We start from the raw sequence: 9,513 nt of genomic DNA, 5'->3' as shown, positions 1-9,513 counted from the left end.
CCCTTGTAACTGGAAGATGGCCAACCGTGCCTTCAAGTTATGGTCATATTCATATAACTGAAAATATTTATTCATGTTGATTAGCCATGCCTCTGCTGCTTCTTCTTGTTCCCCATCGTAATGCGGGGGTTTAATCTTTCGGAATTCTCCTTGCAGTTCCACCTTTTGACGCTTTGAGGTCTGCTGTTCTGATGCATTATCAGATTGGTCCTCTCCTTCTTCAGGAATTTCAGATTCTGCATGATATTGTTCCTCCTCCGTCATTTTCTGTTGTTCTGCGCTGGGATGAGCTAATGGCGGGTTCTGTCTATCAGACAAACTTTTCAAAATCCTTTCCTGTTCCATTGTCAGTCGTGTATTATCCTCTCGGAGCCGGGCCATCTCCCTTTTCAGCTCTTGGACGGTTTCTAGTATGGCCAGATTCGTGCTGCGGGTCTCCTCACCCAGCTGCACCCACAATTCTGCATTATCTCCAAAATTTGTTGCAGGCCCCCAATTAGCTGCAGGCCTATGCGGTGCGCTACCCGAACCTTGCATATTACTTGTCATGGTCTGATCATGCAACATATAACTTTGTGAGCTACCTGCACAATTCTGTCATTTCAACAAGATTATTATTGTCATAATGACCTTCTCAACTTTTAACACTTATCCATTTCCCAGAGGCCACAGTATGGGTAATCTGGGCTCTGATACCAATTTGTCACGTACCCACAACTTTAAACATATACATAAAAAAAATTTCTATATGGTATACAACTAACACACATATACTTATGGTTAGCCGCTGCTTATATTGAAATGTGTTTAAGTTTATGGCCACCACCGAATATACGTGCCTAACCAAGGCATCGTATATATGTGGCAGGCACTGTATCTAAGACCAGCTATGTTTGATATCACCTTGCTTATTCGGCAGCCCAATGCATAAACATGTTTATTCGTTAACCATATGGTTTGAGTCTCTTATGTTAAATCTTCGAGTTGATAGTAGTTGTACTAAGCCATCTGTTGGCGCCTCCTGCGCGGGACATCTGGCAAGAGCATTGAATCTTGCCGGACGATTCACGTGAACAAGGCTTGGTTACTGTGCCTGGACTCTTCCCGCGCCGGCGTTTGGGTAAAGGTGCCTTCATCTACGGTGCTCATTTGTTTGAAGAGATCAAGGGCTGGAAGGGTTCCACGTTTCTCCACTGGCAACCCGGTTTATATTGGCGCTCCCCGGATATTTCGAGATTTCCTTTGTCACTCTTTCGTTCCTTGTTCCTTGCTGCATGGACTAGTTCACTGCTCCGCGCCACGACCTCCGCGATTCTGGACTCTGGCGCCATCCGGAAGAGTTCCAGCTCCAGAGACTTCATGCCCGAAGCCATCAGGTATACTACTCCTTGACAGAAGTTCTGAAGTTTCATTTATTTTAATGTTTCTGCACAAAGGTCTAACATCTCGTCATTGGCTTGACAGGTTGTAGGTGAAGGGGTTCCGGCTTCAACAACTTGGAGAAGAGATAAACCTGTTGAAGCCCGCCGAGCTCACCCACAGGTATTTATTCGGTTGCTGGCTTAGTTAACGGTTGTTTTCCCCTCTGTCATGGCTTTCAGATTTTACCAGGGGTTTTCCTCTGTATTGGCGAAGAGACCCCAACCCTTCTGTCTTTGGTTGGTCGCAGGTCTTGATGAACCTACGCTTTTAACTCTTCAAGAGTTCTGGAACTTGTTCTTTTTGTTTATAGAAGTTTGGTTCTTACCCATGTATTACCGAGGCTGGAAACTAATATACAGCTCTCTGTATTTGCATTTGGTGTATATGATCTAACTATGGACTTGTTTAAAACTATCCATAACCCTGGTTAGAACCAGCGGATTGTTTAATTGTATATACATATGGCTCGAGGCTTTTTGGTTTAATGCATATATCTTCTTCAGTTATAATGTCTTGATTCTCTGTCATGGATACGAATGTCTGTTCTATAACGCAGCGTAGGGTCTCGTTTGATTCCATATACATGATGTTTCCTCGTTTCCAATTTTTACGATGGTTAAGTTCCGTATCCGAGCAAATGTATGGAATAATTTACAGTTTCTTTGTTTCGCCAATATTTTTGTTTGATTTATGTATGGAATACCCCCTGCCGTGCCAACATCTGAATCCTGTAGATGTATGGCCGGCTGGGTAAAGGGTTTGAACGAATAGATTCAGGGTCATCTCGTCGTAGCATCCTCTGTCTCCATAGAGGATTGGTCGACGGTTCAAGACTCGTCAATTCGAACCCTGAGCTCTGTATTATGTGTTTATGTACCATATCAATTCGGTCAATCATATGTTTTGAGGTTCTGGTTTATTATGGGCAGCCATTACATTCGCGGCCTTGCGGGATGCATATTTCCCTATTTTCTTAATGCATGCAAATGGTTACAGTTCTTAAAGAAATATTATTTGATTCTGATGCATTGTTTATGCCCATCTTTGCATGGTTTACACCGTGGTTATAATACTCCTTGGTTATCCGCGGCATGGGTCTTTAATCTGTTATTAACTTCTTTCTTTTTGTTACTTGGACTTGTGAAAGTCTCATCCGCCACGGCTATACCGAGTTAGCTCCACGCTACTATACCTTTGTTTTCTTGTTGACATTCTGCTGGTATAGCATTTACAGGTGTTATAATTTCTGTATGACTACTTGCGACCGTGAGGGTCTTGGTTGTCATCTCGACTCAATTTTATTGATGGCATGAGGGTTACAGTTCTTTTGTGATTCGTCTTTCTCCAGATTGTAATCTTTTAATGGATAAACAGACTTATTTTAATAATAGTCCGCTTGTTAATTTAAAGGGGTTCAGCTGTCCTCAGCTCTTGAAATTTTAACTACTCTGGTTACATTTCTTTCCTACACAGAATGTTATAGCCTAACAGTTTTGGCCCTATGATTGTATGGTTGGGTTCCATCTTCTGGTTTACGTTGAGGTAGACTGTTCCTATTCCGACACCTCTGAGTTACACAGTTTCATTATTCTTAATTCTGTCAGTTAAACTGTGTATAGTTATACTCAGACATGCTAGCTCTTACTTCTACAACTAGGTTGTTTTACTAATGCAATTTACTTCCTTAAGCTATTTATAATCAATTGCTCAGATAATCACAGCTGTACTATAGATAACCAGGCATATGAGGGTTCCGGTACTTACCTGATTTCCTCTGGTAAGTTGAATCTGGAACACTTCTCCTGCCAAAATAGCTGTGTATCGCTTGTTTTCCACCCAACCGTGAGATCAGTCTCTCAAGACCTGAGTCTCCCCCCAAGCTTCTGCTTACCGGATCACTATCCTCAGTAAGCCAACACTATGACTATCTGGTCCTTACCAGACTTAGTCCAAAACAAAGTTCTTTCTTTTCTGTTTTCCTCCTCTGTCTGTCTCTACAGCACAGAGAGAAACTATCCACCCCTTTTTCCTTTTTCCTGGAGACCTTTCCAGTTAAGGAAGGTGGTTATTTTCAGTTCCATTAACTGTTTTCCCTTTTGGGAAACTCAATGCTCTTTGAGTAATTCTTTAAACATTACTTTAATGCATAATTCAAATCAACAGATTACTCTTTAAAAGAAAATAGTTCTCAATGTCATTCAATTTTTACTGCAGTAAACTTTTAAATAATTACATTTACGGGGTCATCACATATCTATTCCATTCTTACTAAGTTGGGACCAGCCTACTCTGTGTTTGTTTCCACCTTCCATTCTACAAGAGAAGCCTTCATTTCTCAAGGAACAGACTACAAGTCCCCTTCCTTTGACTCTTTTTGTGATTCTTTAATAAGAGAACAAGAAAAACTCTTACACCTTGGTCTTCTTAATCTTGGAAACTCTTCCAAGAAAGCGTTAGCCGCCCAGCAGCAACCAAATTCAAAGAATCCTAAGAAGTCATATCCTAAAAAGAATGGTCCTAAACCAAACAAGGGTCCTAAGCAATTTCAGCCCCAAAATGAAAAATCATTTCAACAAAATGATAAGACAAATAAAAACAAAGGGAAGAAGACTGATAGACATTGCAATTTTTGTAATCGAGATGGCCACTTAGAATCAAAATGCTTTAAGAAGATGGAAGCCTTGGAAGTAGCAATGAAGAAGTATAACATCCATTTGGGGCAATCTTCAACTTCAACTTCATCTTCAGGAATGGCACTTTCTGCATGTGGTTGTTAAGCATCTCGGTCTGGCCATGCATTAAGTGTATCTTCTTCTTCTCATTCTCATGAGTGGCTCATTGATTCTGGAGCTTCTTATCACATGGCCAAAAACAAAGCCATGTTTTCTTCTTTAAATGATTGTAACACCAAAAATATATATGTTGGTGATGATAGATCTCCTAATGTTGTAGGGACTGGAACTGTTCATCTAGACAATGGTCAGTTTAATGATGTATTATGTGTTCCAACCTTATCCTGCAACCTTCTATCTGTATATCAGATAACTCATTCAGGTGAAGGTAAAATCGTTGAATTTTCACCTCATGATGTTGTAATCAAGGACTTAAGAGATCCTAAATAGATTTTGGATACTGGCACTGCTGATGATTCTACAAGGTTGTATAAGTTTCACAACTTTGGGTCATCAAATCTTCCCTCAGTATTTGTTGCTCATAACGATGAAGTGAGCAAACTTTGGCATGAGCGATTTGGTCACTTAAACTATCGCTCCCTTTAGCATCTATGTAAAGAAAATATGGTGACAGGTCTTCCTATGGTATCTTGCAGAGATGGTGTTTGTTCCGGATGTGTACTCGGAAAACATCATCGGGACAGTTTTGAAAAACGTGCCTCTTGGCACGTCTCAGCCCCTTTACAGCTTGTGCATAGTGATTTATGTGGTCCACTTCCTGTTGTTTCATTCTCTGGCTGCAAGTATTTCTTAACTTTCATTGATGATTTCTCCAGACGCACTTGAGTATACTTCTTAAAACTTAAGAGTGAAGTATTTAACACATTTTTGGCCTTCAAAGCCTTTGTTGAAAAACAATCTGGACATCAAATTCTTAAGCTAAGATCTAATAATGGCGGAGAATATGTTAAAAACACATTCATCAACTATTGCACTGAGAATGGAATTCAAATGCAACATACTATTCCATATACTCCACAACAAAATGGTGTAGCTGAAAGGAAGAATCGCACCTTAAAGGAAATGGCTAATTGTATGCTACAATCTAAAGGACTTGGTCTTAGTTTTTGGGCAGAAGCAATTAACTGTGCAAATTACATAATAAATCGCACTCCTACTAAGACTTTAAAGAATATCACTCCAGAAGAAGCATGGAGCTCAATCAAACCGGATGTAAGTCACTTTCGTGTTTTTGGAAGTGAAGCGTGGGCCCATATTCCAGATGAGAAGCATAAAGCTTTAGAACCTAAGAGTGAAAAATGTACTTTTGTTGGATATTCTAAAGATCTCAAAGGCTATAGACTTATTCCATTTAAGTCCAAAAATGTTATCATTAGAAGAGATGTAAAATTTGATGAAAATATATCGGCTTGCGAGCCTAGTCCGGCGAATGTGCCACCTCTCCCTATCTCTTCTACTTTTGAAAACATTTCTTCTTCAGATGATGAAAGTGAGGATGACAATCCTCCCCCACCATCTCAATATCCTCCTTCAGTTCCTCAGCTTCCAAAATGGGTTCATGCTACTCGAGATGCAGCGGGTGATCTTGTCGGTGATCCTACAGATCAGCGACGCATACGTTATCAGTTTGACAGAGCCTCTTCTTTACTGGCACAAGCTCCAGTAAATTATGATCCTGACACCTTTGCAGAAGCTTCAGGCCATCCAGATTGGGAAGCAACTATGAATGAATAATATCATTCATTATTGGCAAATGATACATGGGATCTTGTTCCTCTACCAAAGGGACGAAAACTTGTTAGATGCAAATGGATTTACAGAACCAAGTATGGACCAGATGGGAAAGTTGATAAACATAAAGCTCGTCTTGTTGCTAAAGGTTTTTCACAGGTTGAAGGCATTGACTACACTGAAACCTTCTCCCCTGTTGCCAAAATGAACTCTGTCCGCCTTGTTCTTTCCCTTGCTGCCTCGTTCAAATGGGAAGTCCATCAGATGGATGTTAAATCTGCCTTCTTGCATGGGGACTTGCATGAAGAAATCTACATGGAACAACCCATTGGATTCATAAAAACAGACTCCAGCCTTGTATGTCGGCTTAAGAAATCCCTTTATGGTCTCAAGCAAGCTCCTCGAGCTTGGTATGCCAAAATGGATAGCTTTCTTTTAGAATCTGGCTTTTCTAGGTGTCATTCTGACAATACTGTCTACACCAAGCAAGTGGGCAAGTCTCTTATCATTCTTGTTCTTTATGTTGATGATCTTATCCTTACCGGTAGTGATCCCAACCTTATAAACCATGTGAAGTCTAGCCTTAAAAGGAAGTTTGAAATGACAGACTTAGGACACTTACATTATTTTCTCGGTCTTCAAGTCTTGCAATCCAAGGAAGGTATTTCCCTTTCTCAGTCCAAGTATGCCTGTGATATTCTACGCCACTTTCACATGGAAGACTGTAAGCCAGCCCCTTCTCCCTTTCAGTCTGGAGTCAAACTTTCAGTCACTTGTACTTCTCCTAAAGTTGATGCTACCTTATACTGTCAACTTGTAGGAAAACTTTTGTATCTAACCCATACTCATCCTGACCTTTCCTTTGTTGTTGGCCTTGTTGCTCGGTTTATGCAAAACCCACGTGAAAGTCATTGGAAAGCAGCTAAAAGAATACTTCGTTATGTTCGAGGTACAGTTCAATTTGGGATTCATTACAGTGCCGAAGCAGCTCCTCTATTGGTTGTTTTCACTGATTCTAATTGGTCTGGTGACCCTGATGATCGGAAGTCTACTGCCGGTTATGTGTTCACTCTTGGTTCAGGACCTATTACATGGGCTTGTAAGAAACAAGCTGCCATTTCTCTTTCATCAGCAGAAGCAGAGTATCATGGTGCCGTAGAAGCTAGTAAGGAAGCCTTGTGGCTTCGTCAGATCCTGTCAGAGTTTGGCTTTCAGCAACAGCATCCGACTACACTTTGGTGTGATAATCAAAGTGCCATTCAACTATGCAAAGATCCAGTCCAACATCAGCGCAGCAAACACATTGAACTTCACATGCACTTCATCAGAAAGCTCATTCACGACCATGTTCTTGAAGTGCAATATTGATCAACAGATGATCAAGTTGCAGACATCTTCACAAAGGCTCTCACAGAGGCGAAGTTCACTAAACTTCGATTTATGGTTGGAGTTCAGGAAGTTGTCACTAAGGGGGGATAGGCTCTAGTGCCTCCTTCCTTCTCCTATTGTGTCATATTTTTAAATCCTTCAATCCTATCCCAAGTTGTTCTTAAGGGGGGATGTTAGGATATTCCGACACATAGGAAATAGTTAAGTACAACTTGGTCTAGTATAGAGTTAGGTATAGAGTTAGGTAAAGTGTGTTTCTTTACCGTTGTACATTTTATAACTTACAATCCGACGGTCACGATATGTAGTGATCCGACGGTTCATTCTCTCCTCGGTATTACCGACACTTGATCCGTGGCTTGACACCCGATTGGTCCATGATTTCTATTTAAAGCGCATGGAGGGTCATTTGTAGGGTAATCCGTGCATGAGAGAAGCATATGTAAATTTTCATTCTTTTATTAATAAATTGCCTGAAGTGGCCGCGTTGGCTCAGGCCGTGGACTGTTTCCCTCTTTGAGGGTTTTAACCACGTCAAAAATACTGGTGTATTGATCTGCGATCTGGTTGTGAGCAGTGTCCTTTGGTGTTATGTCTAAGGAACTTACCCTGTAAATTCCTACATTAATTTAATACTAAAGCACAAATTATACATCATCCCAACTCAATTTTGCTTTTCGAAAGAAAGAGACACCATTTTAAAGACAACAATAACGGTTTTGTTTCATATTACAATGCCTTCACTTCAACAAACACAATTCCATTCAACTTTATATCAATCATGTTCAATACCCATGAACTTTGTAGGAGACAATTGGTTGTGCAAAACAAGTTTCTTGGAATTGACATCTCATTAAGTTGAAACTAAGTTTCTCCATATCAATTTGAACCAAACAATGCCAAACAAATAAAGCTATAAAGCTTCATGAAAACCAATGAGGTAGGGTTCTCACCAAAAAGAAACATTTTAGCACAACATTTTCACTTTCATTTATATTTTTTTGTGAAAGCTTTAATTGATTATCTCACATTGTCAATTGTTCATACTCCAATTAGCTATATTTAAACTAAGCTACATGTACTAACTACTACGTAGCACATGTTTTAAAGTTAAATTTATTATAGTGTCTTAAATTTATGTAAATTTATTAATATGATATGGCATTAAATGATAACAAAATTTATACATAAAAAAACCACGATTCTTAGTTTAGAATGGATTTCCAATATTAAATTGTAAAACACCTTACTAATTTAAATGAAAAAAATATATCATTATTTTGAAAATAGACTTAATAATCATTATTGATGTTTATTTTCGTGCCTAATTATAATTATAGTTTCATGTTACCCACACTAATGGAATGTTGTTTCTGAATTTCAAACTTGACAATTAGGGAGAAACAAATATGGATGAAGTTAGCTCTGGGAGAATGTTGGAAGTCATCTTATAAATTTACATATATTACTATTTTTTAATAATATTTATCATTTCTATTTATTTATATTTATCTTCACAATTTTGATATATCTATTTTTTTCTATACCATATACATTTAAATTATATAAATTTATATATTTATAAACAATGATAGTAAAAGTGTAATATTTCAATAAAATATAAAATGTTAAATATATAAAAGAAACATATGTAAATTAAAAAACTGTTTCAATCTAAATTCCATTTATTATTTTTGAATATATAAGTGTGTCATAATTTATATCATATACACTTAAATTATATAATTTTTTTATATTTATAAACAGTTATAATAAAAGCATAATATTTTAATAAAATATAAAAGTTAAATACATAAAAGAAAGAAAGAAAGAAAGAAATATATATATATATATATATATATATATATATATATATATATATATATGACGATGGTGATTAACCTTCACCAACAACAATGTAGAATATTGGACCTTAAAAAAGATATTAATTGTGACTCTTTAATATTTTATTTCTATGATAAAAAAGAAAAGAAAAAAAATGCTCCTAGATCATTATAATTTTGCTGACTTAACCTATCCAGCAAGTTGGTAGTATGGCAAATGTTTTGGAAATGAGAGTCGATGTGAGTAAGAGTCACGCCGAGAGAGTTTTTTTTCCACGGGGGCTTCACTGGGGAAGCAATATCATACCACGTGGATTCAAATTGGGGGATATATATTGAGGAAAATATGACATAATATATTGGGCATCTAATAGGGGGTAAAGGGTTTTTATATTAGCACGTATAAAAAAATGGAGCTCAAAGTGAATGAAAAA

At 38.0% G+C, this 9,513-nt stretch overlaps 1 long non-coding RNA gene across 1 annotated transcript; it reads left to right on the top strand.

Annotated features, from left to right (window-relative positions):
* Positions 1-1,282: 1,282 nt before the first annotated feature.
* LOC149213882 (uncharacterized) lies at positions 1,283-1,794 on the top strand. The gene is made up of 3 exons (XR_016250363.1): positions 1,283-1,376; positions 1,465-1,542; positions 1,670-1,794. It is a non-coding gene; the product is annotated as an uncharacterized LOC149213882 (long non-coding RNA).
* Positions 1,795-9,513: the final 7,719 nt, after the last annotated feature.

The sequence above is a fragment of the Pinus tabuliformis genome, chromosome 1_1 (genome assembly GCF_031772625.1).
Source record: "Pinus tabuliformis cultivar Carrire ecotype Pingquan chromosome 1_1, CPIR1, whole genome shotgun sequence".
Taxonomy (NCBI): Eukaryota; Viridiplantae; Streptophyta; class Pinopsida; order Pinales; family Pinaceae; genus Pinus; species Pinus tabuliformis.
The sequence above is the reverse complement of the archived record's forward strand: the minus strand, read 5'-3'. Positions and strand labels throughout refer to the sequence as shown.